The following is a 20,665-nucleotide window of genomic DNA, read 5'->3' on the forward strand; positions in this document are numbered from 1 at the left end:
GGCGGAACAAAAAGAAAATGAGAACAAAGGATTCTCCCCCGGCCCTCCTGCGGGGGAAGGAGTGGTCCTGCTACCATCTCCTGACGAGCTGACGTCTCCAACTACGGGTCGCCCGTCTCAGGAACGCCGCTTGGCCTGGCGTTTGGCAGGCGTAGGGGCAGAGACGGGTTGCGCCACCCTTCTGCGGCCATCTCCTCGCTGCGGCCGGGGTGAAGGCTGCTGCTGTTGCCAAGCAGGAGTGGAGGAGGCCACAGGGGGGCGCCCTTGGTGACGAGCAGGCTGAGGTGGCTGCGCCAGCGGCAGGGTGGAGGCAGCAGTGGAGGCAGCAGCTTTCTACCGTGTCGCTGAAGAGGCCATCCTGGGAGACCGGGGAGTTGAGGAGCTGAGCCCGATCAGACTCCCTCATGTCTGCCAGGTTCAGCCATAGGTGGTGCTCCTGTACCACCAAAGTCGACATCACCTGACCCAAGGAGCGCGCAGTGATCTTCGTCGCCCGGAGAGCGAGGTCGGTAGCAGTGCGCGCCTCCTGCAAAACCCCTGGGTCAGCACTGCCCTCATACAGCTGCCGGAGCAGCTTGGCCTGATATACCTGAAGTGAGGCCATGGCATGCAGGGCAAAAGCTGCCTGACCCGCAGCTCTGTAAGCCTTGGCCACAAGCGTGGATGAAGTGGTTACTTCCTGGTGCACTTTCGGGAAGAAAGGAACCAGAGGGGGGTGCTGGCGATCCGCATGAGCAGCCCCCAGGGACCAATCATCCAGCCTCGAGCGCTCGGGAGAGGGCGGAGGATTCCACTCGAGCTGATGCTGTCCGCTGCCCAGGAAAGCACGGCCGTCAGCTCGGGATCCGTGCATTAACTTCCACTCTCTGCACAAAGCTTAGATATACGCCTAACAGTGCACTTTTAAATGTTTAAACTAACATTGTAATATGATGTAAGTGTTCTATATCTACATATTTTAAAGTTGTGATGATTTGAGAAGGCTAAACTGATCAAACGTGATCAACTCAGCTGTCTGCCGCTATCTGCTTGATCATCAAGTAAAAAATAAAAAGAAAATGGCATTACACACACATCCTTAAATGTAATCTAAACATTACAAGTTAATAGCTTCCAGATTTTCATGTTGCGGTTTTCTCACAACTTATTTTTTTTCAAGTTTTTATTTTTTTTAATTAAATTTTTTATGGTGTGAGTCAGTGTAAATTGCGACATGAATAAAATCTCATGCAGCCTTGTACACATCGATATATACACTTGTACAGTGGACCAATGGGCAAGGTCAGGATTTTTCGTTCAAAAACTTTCATTAGCCTGTAAATCGAAATGAAAGCCCCTTAATACAACATGAGGAAATTGTGTAGTTACAATTACAACTCTTACGTTTTGAACTTAACTTTCTAAAAATAAATTCTAGATTAATTTTCTAATGATTTTTAAGGATGTTTTAATGTTATATTATAAAGATATTATAATCTCGGTTTACAAACGTTACTGACTTGCAGTTAACACTGTGGCCCTGTGGCAGCGGTAATAGGCATTTTAGTTGGCCACCTACTGTACCCTTACAGTAGGATAAATAAAGTGTTGGTAGCATAATCTAATAGGTAACATTATTTGTTAGAACACCTAGACATGGCATTACAGTATGTTAAGGGGCAAAACATTTCCGTCACACGCTTTGGGTATTCGGCCAATTACAATGCACTGGATAGCTGGCCAATCAGACCACAACACCCCCAGCTGAGCGTCGACCATCATGTAACTGGCCATTTAGTACTCTGCGGGGCAGCCGACATGGGGGCATCCTTACCACATGCCCTAACCACTGCAGTTGATGCTGGGTAATAATGACCTCAATTCTTCTGCAGTTAGTCTTTAAGTATTTCGGTGTGAGGCACATGATTACACCAGGTAATTCCCAGAATGCGCTGAAGGCAGCTTATGTGGAAGTGCTCTAAGGACTTGATATGATGGCAGTAGGTTACCTATGCTTCACGGATATAAAGGAGGTTTGTTGACATAGACCGCTTGGTATACGCTGAACTTTGTGGAAGGATGAAGGTTCTTATTATGAAAGACTCTTCATCGAATTCTCCCAAAGGCAGCTGATGCCTGTTTGATTCGGCTCTGGATTTCATTGTCGATGCCGCTATCCTCAGAGAGAAAACTCCCCAGATATTTGAAAAATGGCACTACTGACAGCTGTTCATCTCCAACAAAGAAGGCAGGAGATGTGGGTGGGACATTGGTACTCCCACCCATTGGCAGACTACTTCTGTCTTGGTGGTGTTGACAGTCAGCCCCATCCTGCTGTACACCCTCACCGCCACAGCAAGGACAGTTTGAAGAACCTCCAGAGTATGGGCCACAAAAGCACAATTGCCTGCATACTGTAGCCCCAGGACCTGCTCTCTACTGAATTTTGTTATTGCATGTAGCCTCCTAATGTTAAAGAGGTTGCCATCTAATCTGAAGTCCACTGCCATACCACTGCTGTTTTCAATCTCACTGAAAACAGAGGAAGATGTTAAAGAGCACTGGCGACAACACACACCCCTGCCTCACCCCTGTATGTACAGAGAAGGGCTTGGACTCTTGTCTGCCTATGGTCACCCGTCCAGTCATACCATCATGGAATTGGTGGAGGATGTTAACAAACTTATCTGAACATCCAAACCTGAGGAGGACATCCCATAAGAGCTCTCTTTGCACAGTGTCAAATGCTTTAGAGATATCAACAAAGGCCATAAACATGTTCTGATGTTGCTCCTGGCACTTTTCCTGTAGCTGCAGGGTTGTGAAGATCATGTCGATCATGCTCCTGTTCTTTCTCAACCCACACTGTGATTCTGGCAGCATTGACTCAGTGATGTTGTTAATAAGTCTCTGGTGCAGCACTTTGGGCATGACCTTACCACCAACAGAAAGTAGTGATATGCCCCTACTATTACCGCATAAGGCCTTGTCACCCTTTTTCTTATAGATGACTACAATGTTTGCATCTCTCCATTGCTGTGGGATGCTCTCATCAGTCTAGGCCTTGGTGATGTACTGGTAGAGGGTGCACATACATATGTACCCTCCCTCCTTCAGTAGCTCAGCAGGGATGTTATCAGCGCCAGGGGACTTGTTGTTATCAAGGGAACGGACAGATTATAGAACCTCCTGGAAGGTTGGTGGTAGACTGAGATCGTGGATGGGAGGAAGTTCAGGCAGTTCAACCAGGATGGTGGGCTCTGCATTAGAGTCCTGATTAAGCAGGGTGTCAAAATGCTCAGCCCACCTCAATAGGATACTATTCTGGTCCTTCAGAAGTGTTGGACCATCAGCTGTTTTCAGCAAAGTCACACAGTGATTTGTTGGACTGTAGATGGTTTTGACAGCATTGTAAAAATTATGCATGTAATTTTTATCTGCAAAGGATTGGATTTCATGTGCCTTTTCAGTCTACCACTTATTTGTATGGCTCGTATCCTCCAAGCTGCCTGCCAATGCTGTCTAGTCTCAATGGATATAAGGTTGTCTAAAGTTTCCCAGTGTGCTTCTGCATATCCTTAAGCAGGCTGTGGATGATGTCTGAGTTAGCGTCAAACCAGTCTTGGTGGTTCTTGCTAAATCATAGAGCACAAAGCTAATATAGTTCCACTGTTGTTCCATTGTATTTTCTGAGCTCAGGCAAGTTTCAGACTCCCTAAGCTTCTCAACTAGGATACATCGAAACTCACTTCTTGGTTTGAGTTTCTATAATGAATCATCATATATGAACACCCTATAGGGCTACGACTTGGACAATAGTCAAGATATTAAGAATTGTAGACAAATTTCATCAACCTCAAAACACAAATTTAAGTCAACAAAAGGAATTGTTTTAGAAGAATAACATTTTGTAAAATCCCAGTGTAGTGCTTTGCCAGAATAACAAGTAGTTTTCTCTATTCTATTCTATTCTATTCTATTCTATTCTATTCTATTTTATACTTGTTTTATTTTTCTTATATGTATGTGTGTATATAACCTTGTTACGTGTACTGTGTTAGGCTAACCGAGATTTGTCATAGCTCATGCATTTTATTGCTCTTTTGGTGGTTTTGATTTCTTCTATTGTCATCATTTGTCACTTTGGATAAAAGCCTAACTATATACTAAGTACATGTAGTTAATTAATATTACTCAGTACTTAAAAGTATAATTACACTGTAACAAGGACATTTTAAAAATAAAGTGCAACCAACATCTGTATATCACTGTGGCCTCAACTTGTATTATTTAATATTTGAAGCATTTATGCACCATGATATCATCAAGATCTAACAAGGATCAATGAGAAAAAGATTTGAAGGTGACAATATGGACATTTTGTTAACAGGTTTAATGTGATTTATCCACATACATTTGAAGGTTGTGAGGTTTACGTACCTTGTACCAGTTGAGATCATGCTCTGTTGAGTGACGGTAATACTGTAATACTTTAGGTATGGTACTCTCATTGATACCTTGAAGGCTGAGCTGCCGATCCCCCAGCTTCAAAAAACACCTGTACAGAAAAAGAAAAAAAAAAAAAAGGAAAAAAAAAATTATATATATATATATATATATATATATATATATATATATATATTTTTTTTTTTTTTCAGTTAAATCTACACAATTAGTCTCGCCTAAATAACCAACATAGCAAGGACAGAAACTCATTGAAGGTCAATGGCTTTTGTCCATGAGACTAATTATATACATTACAAATTGTGATTTTTTTTATTTTATTTTTTGTCGGTCTGGGTGTTTGAACTGGCACTGCTTTCACTGGACAGAATTTTATGGCTATAAAGGCCATGCTCATGCTGCCAGGAAGCTTCCTCAAATAACAAAACTCATCAATCATCATTTAAGCAATTTAGTTGTTATGAGCTGTAATGATTTGCACCGTGCTTTGAGACATACTTCCGATTTAAAATAACGTGTATGTGTATGTTTTCAGTGCGTTGTATTCTCCTAAGTTCCATAAACACCAATATATATTTAAAAAAAAACTTTTCATCTAGAAATCAATCTGGAAATATCTGCACCTGGTAATCTGCAGTGAAACTTTCATGTTTGCTTGATGTATGTGGAAAAAAACCCCTATAAACTTAGCCAGCATGTTAAGATTGTAATTTAAGAACTAGTTTGACCAACTAGCAGTTACCAAAGGGTAATCTGTCTTACTTTTCCAATACAAATAAGACCAATCTATCTTTTAATAACTGAATAAAAAAAGTTATCACCAGTTTTGTATATCTTAGATCAGAATGAGACCCTTTATGTCACAGTAAGTTGTGCATCTCCTCGTCCAAGCTCTTTTCATTTCTATACTGGTATACTGCAATGCTCTATAGCAGGGGTTCTCAACCTTTTACAAGCTGGTTCATTGCATTTGGGACCCCAATGCCCCCCCCCCCCCCCCCCCAACACACACACACCAAATAGATATATCTGGTGTGGATCTCAGATAGATAGATATATAGATAGATAGATAGCCCTAGGCTATTATTTTTAGGCTCACATTATTATTTTTATTATTATTATTATTATCATCATCATCAGTAGCGGTAGGTAGGCCTATTATCATTACTAGGCTATTGTTAGAATAGGTAGTAGCACCAGACTTCTAATGTGAGCTTGCAGGCATTATTATTATTGTTATGAGTAGTAGTAGGCCTATCAGCATTACTAGGCTATTGCTATATAATTATATGAGGTTATATGCTTTATTGTTGTTGTTATTATTATTACTATCATCAATACGCCTATTATCATTACTAGGCTATTGCTATAATTGGGAATTAGCACCAGACCTCTGATATTAATTTATGCTTTATTATTGTTATTATTACTAGGCCTATTAGTAGGCATCATCTGCATTTTTTACAGAAGCTTGCAGGTAGGTGATGTTAATGTGAGGACCCCAAACAAGTGAGAGTTTAGCGGCGTGATTTATCATTTTCACGGATTGGTTCAGCACGGAGTCAAAGAGAACCGGCATTTTTTTTAGCAGCTAGTGCTTCGTGATGGACCATGCAATGTGTCCATTTCACAAGTGGAGCTACCTCCTGAACGAGAGCAGCTAGGCCACGTTCACACCCCATCATTGGTCGCAAGCCAAACCATTTTCACAAATAAAAATATCAAGGACATTGAAAATGGCTTCTCTTGTAGTGTGGGACTTAAGAGGCCGGCATAACAGGACATGCTCCTCAATTACCTTGTCCCGCAGATACCTGACATAGGTGAGGAGCTGTGCCTGCCCAGCAATATCAGTGTGTAGCAGCATGGCAATAGGCAACAGAAACACTAGACAAAGGACTACGCCACCCCAGGACTTGCACCCAGGGAAATACTACGCACTCACAGGTGCTAATCAAGGCAATACAGGTTCAGTTCCACAAAATAGAGCGAGAGACATGTACAAAGTCTAGTCCAAAATATAAAGTCAAAGTCAAAGTCACCTTTATTTATATAGCGCTTTAAACAAAATACATTGCTTCAAAGCAACTGAACAACATTCATTAGGAAAACAGTGTCAATAATGCAAAAATGATAGTTAAAGGCAGTTCATCATTGGATTCAGTTATGTCATCTCTGCTCAGTTAAATAGTGTCTGTGCATTTATTTGCAATCAAGTCAACGATATCGCTGTAGATGAAGTGTCCCCAACTAAGCAAGCCAGAGGCGACAGCGGCAAGGAACCGAAACTCCATCGGTGACAGAATGGAGAAAAAAACCTTGGGAGAAACCAGGCTCAGTTGGGGGGCCAGTTCTCCTCTGACCAGACAAAACCAGTAGTTCAATTCCAGGCTGCAGCAAAGACAGATTGTGCAGAAGAATCATCTGTTTCCTGTGGTCTTGTCCTGGTGCTCCTCTGAGACAAGGTCTTTACAGGGGATCTGTATCTGGGGCTCTAGTTGTCCTGGTGTCCACTGTCTTTCAGGGATGTAGAGGTCCTTTCTAGGTGCTGATCCAGCATCTGGTCTGGATACTTACTGGATCCGGGTGACTGCAGTGACCCTCTGATCTGGATACAGACTGGATCTGGTGGCCACGGTGACCTCGGAACAAGAGAGAAACAGACAAATATTAGCGTAGATGCCATTCTTCTAATGATGTAGCAAGTACATAGGGTGTTATGGAAAGTGTTTACGGATCCGGTTTACCAAATTAATGCAGCCTAAAAATCCTTTAATGGATTTGGATAATAAAAGCATATTAGTATGTTATGTGTATGCCAGGTTAAAGAGATGGGTCTTTAATCTAGATTTAAACTGCAAGAGTGTGTCTGCCTCCCGAACAATGTTAGGTAGGTTATTCCAGAGTTTGGGCGCCAAATAGGAAAAGGATCTGCCGCCTGCAGTTGATTTTGATATTCTAGGTATTATCAAATTGCCTGAGTTTTGAGAACGTAGCGGACGTAGAGGATTATAATGTAAAAGGAGCTAATTCAAATACTGAGGTGCTAAACCATTCAGGGCTTTATAAGTAATAAGCAATATTTTAAAATCTATGCAATGCTTGATAGGGAGCCAGTGCAGTGTTGACAGGACCGGGCTAATATGGTCATACTTCCTGGTTCTAGTAAGAACTCTTGCTGCTGCATTTTGGACTAGCTGTAGTTTGTTTACTAAGCGTGCAGAACAAGCACCCAATAAAGCATTACAATAATCTAACCTTGAGGTCATAAATGCATGGATTAACATTTCTGCATTTGACATTGAGAGCATAGGCCGTAATTTAGATATATTTTTGAGATGGAAAAATGCAGTTTTACAAATGCTAGAAACGTGGCTTTCTAAGGAAAGATTGCGATCAAATAGCACACCTAGGTTCCTAACTGATGACGAAGAATTGAAAGAGCAACCAAGTCTTAGACAGTGTTCTAGGTTATTACAAGCAGAGTTTTTAGGTCCTATAATTAACACCTCTGTTTTTTCAGAATTTAGCAGTAAGAAATTACTCGTCATCCAGTTTTTTATATCGACTATGCAGTCCATTAGTTTTTCAAATTGGTGTGTTTCACCGGGCTGCGAAGAAATATAGAGCTGAGTATCATCAGCATAACAGTGAAAGCTAACACCATGTTTCCTGATGATATCTCCCAAGGGTAACATATAAAGCGTGAAGAGTAGCGGCCCTAGTACTGAGCCTTGAGGTACTCCATACTGCACTTGTGATCGATAGGATACATCTTCATTCACTGCTACGAACTGATGGCGGTCATATAAGTACGATTTAAACCATGCTAATGCACTTCCACTGATGCCAACAAAGTGTTCAAGTCTATGCAAAAGAATGTTGTGGTCAATTGTGTCAAACGCAGCACTAAGATCCAATAAAACTAATAGAGAGATACACCCACGATCAGATGATAAGAGCAGATCATTTGTAACTCTAAGGAGAGCAGTCTCAGTACTATGATACTATGATCCATGATACGGCTGAATGGTTGCAATTTTATCTCTAATAGTATCGATTTTAGAAGTAAAGTAGTTCATAAAGTCATTACTGCTGTGGTGTTGGGAAATGTCAACACTTGTTGAGGCTTTATTTTTCGTTAATTTAGCCACTGTATTGAATAAATACCTGGGGTTATGTTTGTTTTCTTCTAAAAGAGAAGAAAAGTAATCGGATCTAGCAGTTTTTAATGCTTTTCTGTAGGATATGTTACTTTCCCGCCAATCAATACGAAATACCTCTAGTTTTGTTTACCTCCAGCTGCGCTCCATTTTTCGGGCTGCTCTCTTTAGGGTGCGAGTATGCTCATTATACCATGGTGTCAAACTGTTTTCCTTAACCTTCCTTAAGCGTAAAGGAGCAACTTTATTTAAAGTGCTAGAAAAGAGAGAGTCCATAGTTTCTGTTACATCATCAAGTTGTTCTGAGGTTTTGGATATGCTAAGGAATTTGGATACATCAGGAAGATAACTTAAAAAGCAGTCTTTTGTGTTAGAAGTGATGGTTCTTCCATACTTGTAACAAGAAGAAGAATTTACAATTTTGGCTATATGAATTTTGCAAAGAACTAAATAATGATCTGAGATATCATCACTTGGCTGAATAATTTCAACACCATCAACATCAATTCCATGTGACAGTATTAAATCTAGAGTATGATTTCGACAATGAGTAGGTCCTGAAACGTGTTGTCTAACACCAATAGAGTTCAGAATGTCTATAAATGCTGATCCCAATGCATCGTTTTCATTATCAACATGGATATTAAAATCACCAACTATTAAAACTTTATCTGCAGCCAGAACTAACTCGGATGTAAAATCACCAAACTCTTTAATAAAGTCTGTTTGGTGCCCTGGTGGCCTGTATACAGTAGCCAGTACAAACATATCAGTGGATTTATCATTAACATTTGTTTCTCTGGATAATGTTATATGAAGCACCATTACTTCAAACGAGTTATACTTGTAGCCTGCCCTCTGAGAAAAATCTGAAAACGTTGTTATAAATTGAAGCAACACCTCCACCTTTGCCTTTTAGACGTGGCTCATGTTTATAACAGTAATCTTGTGGGATGGACTCATTTAAAATAATGTAATCATCAGGTTTTAGCCAGGTTTCTGTCAAACAGAGTACATCTATATTATGATCAGTGATCATATTATTTACAAAAAGTGTTTTCGTAGAAAGCGATCTGATATTCAATAAGCCAAGCTTTATCATTTGTTTATCCATATTGCTTCTGTTTTTTATTTGTTGAACCTCAATTAAATTGTTAATCTTAACTTGGTTTGGACGTTTTTTGTTTTTTCTAGTTCGGGGAACAGACACAGTCTCTATAGTGTGATATCTAGGTTGAAAAAGTCTCTATGTGCTGAGAATTAACTGACCTCTGTGACGGGAGGCAGCTAGCAGACGGTCGGTTTAGCCAGTCTGTCTGCTTCCTGACCTGGGCCCCAGTTAGTCAAGTATAAACACTAAGACTATTTGCCATATTTCTAGAGAGAAGAGTGGCGCCACCCCAGGAGGGATGAAGACCATCTCTTTTAAACAGGTCAGGTCTGCCCCAAAAGCTCGTCCAATTGTCTATGAAACCTATGTTATTCTGTGGGCACCACTTAGACATCCAGCCATTGAATGATGACAATCTGCTATGCATCTCATCACCACGGTAAGCAGGGAGGGGACCAGAGCATATTACAGTGTCTGACATCGTGCTTGCAAGTTCACACACCTCTTTAATGTTATTTTTAGTGATCTCCGACTGGCGAAGTCGAACATCATTAGCGCCGGCATGAATAACAATCTTACTGTATTTACGTTTAGCATTAGCCAGCACTTTTAAATTTGCCAAGATGTCAGGCGCTCTGGCTCCCGGTAAACATTTGACTATGGTGGCTGGTGTCTCTATATTCACGTTCCGTACAATAAAATCACCAATAACTAGAACACTTTCATCAGGTTTCTCATTGGGTGCATAACTGAGTGGGGAGAACCTGTTTAATGTTTTGATCGGAACAGAAGAGCGGTGTTTTGACCCACGACTACGCTGCCTCACCGTCACCCAGTTGCCCTGCTGCTGGGGCTCTTTTTCTGGAACCGAACAATGTACAGGAATCCCTGAGCTAGGCACATCCAAAGCCGTACCTAGAGCTCTAACATTTTTACTGTCCTCAATTGAAGTTTGGATGCGTGTCTCTAATTCTGAAATCTTCTCTGTCAGCCTAACTATTTCCCTGCATTTATCACATGTGAATCCCTCATCAGCGACAGAGATAGATAAACTGTACATGTGGCAAGAGGTGCAAGTAACAATGACGGGAGAAGCCATTACTCACTGTGCTTGATGAAATATTCTTGCTGCGGTTGTTTGATGAACTTTTGAAAAACTGGAGCGAGGGAGACGAGAAAAGAAAACAGCGATAGGTTCGAATGAAAATGCTAATGACAAGCTAACGAGTGCTATTAATAAAAGCTTTATTAATCCAAATAATAAATTACAAAAAAATCACATGAGCGCTGGCACACTTAATGTTTGGTTACTTGTTGCTGATCACACAAAAAGAGAAAAGATTTATAGGGCTGTGGTCAGCTGGAATCAACTCCTAAAGAATCACAAAATGCAATTATCACACACTATTGGTGCACCCATTCTCACACACACACACACACACACACACACACACACACACACACACTCGATACCCAGTGAGATTTTGGTTGGTGATCGACATGCCACAACACTGCACACGGTGACAAGATAGCACCACCACCGCACACGTGTGGAAATCTGCCTCCCTGCCCTTTTGGGGTTTGACCCACAGCACCTGTAAATGAACAAACCGGAAATGAAGAAAATGAACAAAGAAATGAACAAACAAAAATAAAACAAAAAGGAAATACACACTGCTCAAAAGAAATGAACAATAAAATAATACACTTAAATAATTAAAATCATCTGGCCTTCCACATTGAGTACATAGAGGGCAATATGAGCCATCCAACAAAGGAAATACAAAAAAAGAAACAAATGCACAAACAAACAAACTGGGAACAAGACACCAACACTTCTTAATACTGATGTTCGGAGTCCTGCACTACGGCAGGAACCCTCCAACGCACGAGCACCTCAGCCACGTTAAATGGACAGGGCCAGCACGAGCACTGAACTGAATCTGAACCAGAAGTTGTTAATAGAAACTGGAAAAATGCAGCCAAACACACCAAAGCAGAGCCATAAACAATGTACACGATGGTGTGGTAGCCAGGAGCGGGCAGCAACGAACTGCTGCAATGAAAAACAAACAACTAGTTCCCACAGTATGGTTAAACTTTGTACTATAATTCTTACACGTACCCGAGTAAGCAGTCTGACCAAACACAGGTCGCAACATTAACCAGTTGACTTCATGCGGCTATAAGAGATACAAAAATACAAAACACTAACATTAGCACAACAAGAGTACAAAGATGCCAGAAGTCACATTACTCTAATGCTTACCTTTTGGATAGATCAGGGGTAGGCAAGTTCGGTCCTACAGAGCCGCAGTCCTGCACAGTTCAGCTCCAACCCTGAAAAAAAAAACTCACCTGCCTGTACCTTATTCAGGTGTGTTTGATTAGGGTTGAAGCTGAACTCTGCAGGTCTGCGGCTCTCTAGGACCAAACTTGCCTACCCTGGGATAGATGCACAAATAGAACCCTAAGTGAGCTGTGACCAAGTTAGCCACACTGCTAACAATAGTGTAAACGCTGGTACCAGAAAGGGGCGGGGCACCTAAGAGCAACGCATCCTTGTGACACAACTCCACCTTTTATATGCTCACCCATAACTACTGATAGGCCAACAATCCTAACAATCAATATAGGAGGACCTAGCCATCCTGCCACAAGTGGATTCGTCCAGCTGCAGCGCGTAGTAAGGACTCTTTTTTATGAACTCTATCAGTTGCTCTCTGATATCTTTGGACATGTCTACAATTTTCCTAGCGACTGTGTCATTGGACAGGGGTATTGCACCGAGTTTGGCTGCTGCACTATTGCCTATCATTATTCTGCACGTCTTGCTCTGCCAGCAAAATGAGAGTCTCTGCGACTGTATGCGGTTTACCCTGTTTACCGATTCTTTTGGCCACTACATAAGATGCCTCCAAACACCATTTAGACACAATGCTGTGCACTGAAATGGTTGCATGTTGCTGATTGAGGCCATCAAGCTTTCTTTTAAAATATTCAGTCGGTTTATTTTTAATGCCAGCATTCTTTGTTTCGAGGTCCCTTTTTAATTTGCAGGGCTTCATACTGTCGTTTGCCAGCACCTCGGCACACACGACACACTGAAGTGACATTCATTCAGCCAAGTATGGTGACCCATACTCAGAATTTGTGCTCTGCATTTAACCCATCCGAAATGCACACACACAGAGCAGTGAACACACACACACTGTGAGCACACACCCGGAGCAGTGGGCAGCCATTTATGCTGCGGCGCCCGGGGAGCAGTTGGGGGTTCGATGCCTTGCTCAAGGGCACCTCAGTCGTGGTATTGAAGGTGGAGAGAGAACTGTACATGCACTACCCCCACCCACAATTCCTGCCAGCCCGGGACTCGAACTCACAACCTTTCGATTGGGAGTCCAACTCTCTAACCATTAGGCCACGACTTCCCACAATTGACTTACGACATAGCTCTCCATTCACTCTAGTCTAGTCTCTTGCCAAGTTCGCTTGTTCGCTAAACCCACAAACATTCTTTTTTAAAGATTAGATGTCTGACTGAGGTCTCAGATCAGCCATGACTGTAAACCCAAACTGCAGGTATGCTTCATCGTACCTTCGAAGCTTTTTCGCAGCTGGTGGTGCATCGTTTGGCTTGTTGGTCCTCACAAGAAATTTCAAAATTTTTAAAGTTTAGGCAATATGTAACTGTGTGTGTGGCAATGTCGAGAGACGTATCAGGGGCTAATCAGTCGGGACTTAATTAAATGAACAAAATAATTATTTTGCAGACAATTCAGATTTTATTTTTATACTTAACTATTGTAGTCCTCGTCAGTGTGTGTGTGTGTGTGTGGGTAGTTTTAGCTGAGTGTAGCTACTGCCTAGCAGTTAAAAAAATTACAGGCTAGGGCTGAGATTGATCTAATCTTTAAAAAAGAATGTTTGTGGTTTAGCGAACAAGCGAACTTGGCAAGAGACTAGACTAGAGTGAATGGAGAGCTATGTCGTAAGTCAATTTAAACCATCAATTAAAAATCAATTTCGCCATCTTGGCAGCGCGTCACCGCGCGACTCTGCCGGACAATCAAAAATGGGCAAAAAGGTGGGAGCTAGTTGCTGAAGCCACACCCACCTAGCACGACGGCAGTGTCAGCAGCGGCAATCCACCTGTCACTCAAGTGGCTACGCCCTTAATTATGCAGAACTTTAAGTCTTAATATAATTTAAACGGATTAGTTATAAAAAAATTCACCCCCCTCACAGTTGTCATGAAGGGCAAAATTAGCTATTTAGACCAAAATAATTTTTTGAACCAGGCTGTAAACATGTTTTTCCTGCTGTAAAGTTGGGCATTTTAACATGGGGAGTCTATGGAACTGACTCCCTTTTGCAGCCAGCCTCAAGCGGCCAGTCGATGAATTGCAGTTTTAGTCACTTCCTTATTGGCCTCACGAGAGAGAGCGGGAGGTTGGCGCTCGATTTAAATGCAGTGATTTATTTTTGTGTGAGAGTGAGTGAACATTTACATGTACACCCCGCTCTGTAAGCCAGGGCGGTAATGGCAGCAGTCATGCGCATGCGCATGCGCGATTCATTTGCAGCCTGGACGCAGAGGGGTGTGTGTCTCCTCTCTGCTCTGACTGCTATGTGAGGCTACTGAGAGACTGACCGCCTGTGAGTGCTTTTGGATGGGAGAGGGGCTCACGGCAGCACCCACTACCCATTGAGCACAGTAGGCCTAACTGCAGAGTGATTTGTGCTTTCGAGTCTCCAAACACCACAAAAGTCTCCAAAAACACCAGCAAAAGTCACTGGATTTGTCGCTTTTGAAAAAAAAAAAAAAAGTCGCCAGGAGGATGATTTGTTTGTGTTATAATCAGTGCTTGAAGTGGGGGGAAAAGTTGGCGATACTCTCTTTGCATTGGCAAATCAGGACATTTTTACAGTGAAAAACAGAACTTGGAGATATTGCTGTTACAACGATTTATTGTTATTTATTTATTAACAACATAAATATATAACATGATTGTGTGTGCATGGCTGTGCACGTGCGTGTGAGCATTTCACAAAAACTAAAGGAAAGCTTTAACTGTAGCCTATATTCTGACTAGTTTATTCGTTCATATATATATATATATATATATATATATATATATTCGCAGCCTCTGAAACTTCTGTCCCGTCATAAAAATTAATTCGGATGGTCCGATTTTTGGCAATTTTCGCATCCGTAGCAAATACTTTAAGGGGTGTTTTTGACAATTGAAAGCCATCAAATGACGAATATGAAAACAAATAAACTAAATTTACATACTGCAGTTAAATGTGGTGTTTTTATATTTATAACATTTGAATATAGTTCAGCAACATACATCACATGACCTTACAACCAAGAGAGCTGACAATTGACCATCACTTAATTTACATCACCTCGCGATTGAAAATGTGACACTGATATGACAGTTCAACAAACAAGTTAATAAAGTTCATAATGGGGAAGTCGTGACCTAATGGTTAGAGAGTCGGACTCACAATCCAAGGGTTGTGAGTTCGAGTCTTGGGCCGGCAGGAACTGTAGGTGGTGGGAGTGCATGTACAGGGCTCTCGCCACCCTCAATACCATGACTGAGGTGCCCTTGAGCAAGGCACCGAACCCCCAACTGCTCCCCGGGTGCCGCAGCATAAATGGCTGCCCACTGCTCCGGGTGTGTGTTCACGGTGTGTGTGTTCATTGCTGTGTGTGCACTTTGGATAGGTTAAAAGCAGAACACGAATTCCGAGTATGGGTTCCCATACTTGGCTGTATGTCACGTCACTTTCACTTTTTACATTTTAGACTAAAATAATGACTGTTTTTGGTCTATTTTAGCAGCAAAAATAGATCAGATGAATCCAAACAAAGATCACAACATAGCGCATCTCAAAGCAACACTCAATCGTGTTTTAAATGATTCAGTGTTTTGAACAAATCGTTTGAGTCGAAGATTCAATGACCCATTCACAAACATCTGTCTCATTCTTGATGAATCGGCCATATTCAGGATTTATGTATATACAAAACTGTAACTGTTTATGACAGTAGTTTAGTGATAAAAAAAAAAAATTGGCAATTTTTCTTTTTATTAAAGTTTTTTTCCTCCCATCCTGTAGCCTACTCACGCCCCACCGGTTGAGAACCACTGCTCTATAGGACTTAAGCTGTTATTTTTAATTAGTCTTTTTCTGAAACAAAAACAGTTCATCGTAACCATATTTGTCCGGTTCCAATAAATAAATAAATAAATGCTTTCCATACTGTACAAATTGTGTGAAGCTTCCTTCTTAGCTGCCCTTTGCAACTATAATAGTAACAACGAATGCAAGAACTAATGACAATTTGCCATTCAGTAACTTATTCAGAGAACGTTACAGAGAAATAAAACTTTCAAAATCTGCATTCAGAGCAGTGTTTTCTCATGCTTGGCGTTCCTTAGAAAAGCAGTGGTGGTCTGAGACACTCAGTCAATGAGCTGAGCAGTAATGCATCACTAATAAGAAATGCATACTCAACAAGAAAACTTTTTTTAATCATTGGTATGGGTGCAAGAAGAGTAGCCCAGTGACCTTTACTTTACTTTGGACCAGAAAACATAAAGAGATATAGCTCAGCCATACATACTGGAAAATATCTTGTTGCAAAATGTGTTTGTAAAAAATTCTTAGAGCTGCTTTTAAGAATTTATCTGAAGAAACTTCAAGACAAGAGCCATGGCTTTGTGGGGAAATGCATAAATTCAATACATCAGTCCATCTAGTACATTAAAAACTCATTGCTTTTTGCAGTCTCCAAGATTTTCTAATTCCATTTCATTTCAATGATCTCATGGATCAGTTACACAAATCCCCTTAGTCTTTGTTGTCCATGTTCCAGTATATGTCCTGAATCATAACATCGGTAATACAATCTCTGGCCTCAGAAAACAACGGGGTCTGGAAGAGTCAGAGAGTGAAAGAAAGTTATTTTGAAGGGAGACTAAATGGAAACTGGCCAATAAGAGGGAGGAAAACATAAAATCTTGGAAGAGAAAGTTGCATGCACAAATGAGTTAACAGCACGCTGACAAAGATAATGCTAAAGAACATCATAAAACATGTGGCGAAGCACACATCGGTTCCCTGAGATACGTGAATGAGTACTGCGTCTTACATAAGACACTATGGGGAAATCTCCTTGCTCTCAGAATACTGAAGCCTTTTTCAATCACGCATTGTAACTGCACAGCCAGTGGTTCATGCAATGTATTTAAAACAAAACCAACAGGCCGCCAGAGCCCGCCAATATGGGCGGGGCATCTGGCTATATATGCGTGTACTTCACCATAGGATCCTCAGGTTACTTCGACTGAAGCGACAACTGAAGCGACTAACTTAGTGCCCATTTACGTCAAAATTAGGCTAAGTTGTAACTTACCCCATGTGTTTTAATTAAGGTAGACATGCAAAATATGCAGAGTGTCGGTCCCCATGACCAGGATTAAGAACGAGTGCTGTAGTTTAGACGTCTTCAGTCCTTAAGTACATAATGACAGCAGGAGCTATCAATGAAACGGAATAAGAAACTGAATATATTATTTCACAAAGTAGTTAAAAAAGTCTGTTCTGTCTCGTCTGCTCGGCTGTGGTGGTCCTCTGTGCCACCCTGGTGGGCTTTTGTCTCGTCTGCACGGCTGTGGTGGTCCTCTGCTCCGCCCTGGTGGGCTTCTGTTTCGTCTGCTTGGCTGTGGTGGTCCTCTGCTCCGCCCTGGTGGGCTTCTGTCTCATCGGCACCGCTGTGGTGGTCCTCTCCTCTGCCCTGGTGCGCTTCTGTCTCGTCGGCTCAGCTGTGGTGGTCCTCTGCGCCGCCCTGGTGGGCTTCTGTCTAATCTGCACGGCTGTGGTGGTCCTCTGCTCCGCCCTGGTGGGCTTCTGCCTTATCGGCTCGGCTGTGGTGGTCCTCTGCTCTGCCTGGGTGGGCTTCTGTCTCATCTGCTCGGCTGTGGTGGTCCTCTGCTCCGCCCTGGTGGGCTTCTGTCTCGTCGGCTTGGCTGTGGTGGTCCTCTGCTCTGCCTTGGTGGGCTTCTGTCTCGTCTGCTCGGCTGTGGTGGTCCTCTGCTCCACCCTGGTGGGCTTTTGTCCCGTCTGCTCGGCTGTGGTGGGCTCCAGTTTCGCCTGCGCCGCCCTGGTGGGCTCCAGTTCCACCTGCTCCACCCTGGATTCCTGCTCTGTTGGCACTGCCCTGGGCCCCTGAAATTTCTGATCCGCCCTGGCCCCCTTAACTGCCTGATCCACCCTGGCTACCTGCTAAGCCATCACTTCCTGTCCCTGTTCCCTTCTTTGTACCTGGCCCTCCGTCCCTCCCCCTGATCCTCCACCATTCCACCTCCCTCCTGGTCTCTTTGGTTTGTTTTTTGTGTTTTCAGAAGCCCACCAGGGCAGAGAATTAGATGGGGGGGGGGGGTTGTCTTGTTTCTTGTTTTGGACTGCTTTGCTGGAATTTAACCTTTGCCTGGAAAGTTTTATGATTTTTTGGATTATCCCATTAAACACTGCTTTTGGATCACTTGTTTGTGTGCGTCGTGACAAATATTAACCATTTATTAGTACTAATTAAGCACATATTAATGCCTTATTCTACATGATCTTTTTCTACAGTACATCCGTAATCCTACCCAATACCTAAACTTAACTACTGCCATACTAACTATTAATTAGCAGCAAATTAGGAATTTATTGAGGGAAAATTCATAGTAAATAGTAGATAAGTGTTACCATAATTTCTAATATTTTAGTTTGCAACAAATGTTTGTGTTTCTTAGCGCTTGGGTGCTGACATTAAACTTGCAAATGTTTCTGTTTTAGTGAGTGTTTCAAATCACTTACAACAATCGCTCAGGGATAACGGAGTACCCAAAAGACTGGACAAGTGAAATGTTAGCCCCCCACATAGTTTATTTCATTGGTTAACTAAGTCATACATTTTTTAACCACTTCAGCTGTTATTTTGATTTTTTGAGAATTAGGCATATGCAATATTGGACCCACCGGTGGGTCCCCAGAGTTGATGTGGTTAATAGTTCAGACTGTAACAAACAGTAATGCTATCTATCAGAATGTGCAACAAATGCTTAAGGTCAGGGTCAAGGTAAGGATTAGGGGGTTAGTATTTGTTTGTGCAGTCAATTAGTACTGTGACATGACAGATTATTTATATCTTTAGAATTGCCTGTGTGGTTGGGTTGCCGCACAAAAATCATGCTTTTTGTGCTGGTTCACAGAATTATAGTTTAATTTCATGCTTTTGTTGGTGCAAAGTTTATAACATCAGCATGTTTGTGTACATGGGGTTGTGAACAATGCTAGTTTGTATCACTTTGACATGGTAACATACCAATATAATACAGTTTTATGCAGTTTTCAAGTAAAATCAACTAAGAGTGTGGCCATATGGTTACTGACCGTGCCATTAGCTTGTGTACTTCCAGTTTGTGCTGCGGGTCTTCAGCTGCGATGGCATGTTGAACTGGCTGTTGCATCCCCTGCACAAAGTGCTGCATACAGTATACTCATGCATCAATCTGAGAGAGATGGAAACAGAACAAATGACAAAATATATCATGCAAGTAATCATTGTTAACTTGTAAAATACATCTTTATTAGTGGTTGACCAATATATCACCAAGGCCGATAAACGGCCAATATTTGACATTTTTCAAATATTAGCATCGGCCAATAAGATTTACTGCTTTGCCGATGTGTTCGAGGTGGGACTTTTATTTTGACGGCGTTGAGGAAAGCAGCGCCTGAGCACACACAGTGCTCACATTCTCTCCCTTGTTTACTGTCATTGTAAACAGTTCTGTCTAATACGAATAGAAGTCTGTCTAATAATCAGATAGAATGGATAAATAAAGGAATTAATGTACACAAAAAGAATTATAACGATTGCTTTTATATTATTAGTAATAGAAAGGCAAACATAATAATTTCTCGTTTGCCATCAGCATTAAGCAAATCAACATTTATTTCATTTAAATAAATCTTTGAATGACTAATGAATATTTAATTTCACAAATCTTGCAAACTTAGTCGAATCCAGCTGTGAGATCTTGTGAAGTGTGCATTTTTAGCCAGCATAATCGAGTGTTCTCTTTGTGACGGTCAGCCAGTGTTAATTGAATGCTTAAACTTTAAACGTAAACTTTTAACATTATGCCGCGCTTTATGCGTTCGCCCACTGTCATATTTATGTCATTTTCACTGTGTGCTGTATGTAAAATGAGTGTTACCTTGGCTTTATTTGAAAAATATGATTACCAATACACACAAACTTCCCAGAATACAGAGTGCTCTGTTGGTAACAGTGGTTACTTCCTTTTTAATTATATATTTTTATTAAATATTAATTTATTTGTGAAAAATACTTTGTCATCGAAAGTATAAGTATGTTTATTTTACACATTTAATTTTTAATCCATTCTCAAATGATTTCAAATGTTTTAAATATGAATAAAAAATAATATATATGTATACACATATCAGCTTTATATCAGATATCGCCCCCCCCCCCTTTATACACAGTCAAGTTAAGTCATCTTTATTTATATAGCGCTTTATACCATACAGATTGTGTCAAAGCATTTAGAATTAGCATATAGTATTAAACAAGAAAAGATTGTGTTGATAATGCAAGAAGACAATTAGTAAACACTCAATCTTTAGACAGTATCTTTATTATACAGGCCACTTCCTTGGAACAATGGTGATGACTCCTGCCAGTTGCCAGTCATTAGCATTACCATAACACCCAATTTCCTAGAGACTCAATTTAACTGATATTTTCCTTCAGTAACACCAATTCAGTACCAACATTTACAGCAGGTCATCTAACACAGGGGTTTTCAAACTGTGGGTCGCGACCCACTCGTGGGTCACGGAATGGAAC

General features: G+C 41.4%; 1 pseudogene; it reads right to left on the minus strand.

Moving 5' to 3' along the window:
* The window catches only part of LOC132098233 (serine/threonine-protein kinase mTOR-like), a 121,744-nt pseudogene that overhangs the window by 75,500 nt on the left and 25,579 nt on the right, over positions 1-20,665 (minus strand).

This window comes from Carassius carassius, chromosome 21, assembly GCF_963082965.1.
Source record: "Carassius carassius chromosome 21, fCarCar2.1, whole genome shotgun sequence".
Lineage (NCBI taxonomy): Eukaryota > Metazoa > Chordata > Actinopteri > Cypriniformes > Cyprinidae > Carassius > Carassius carassius.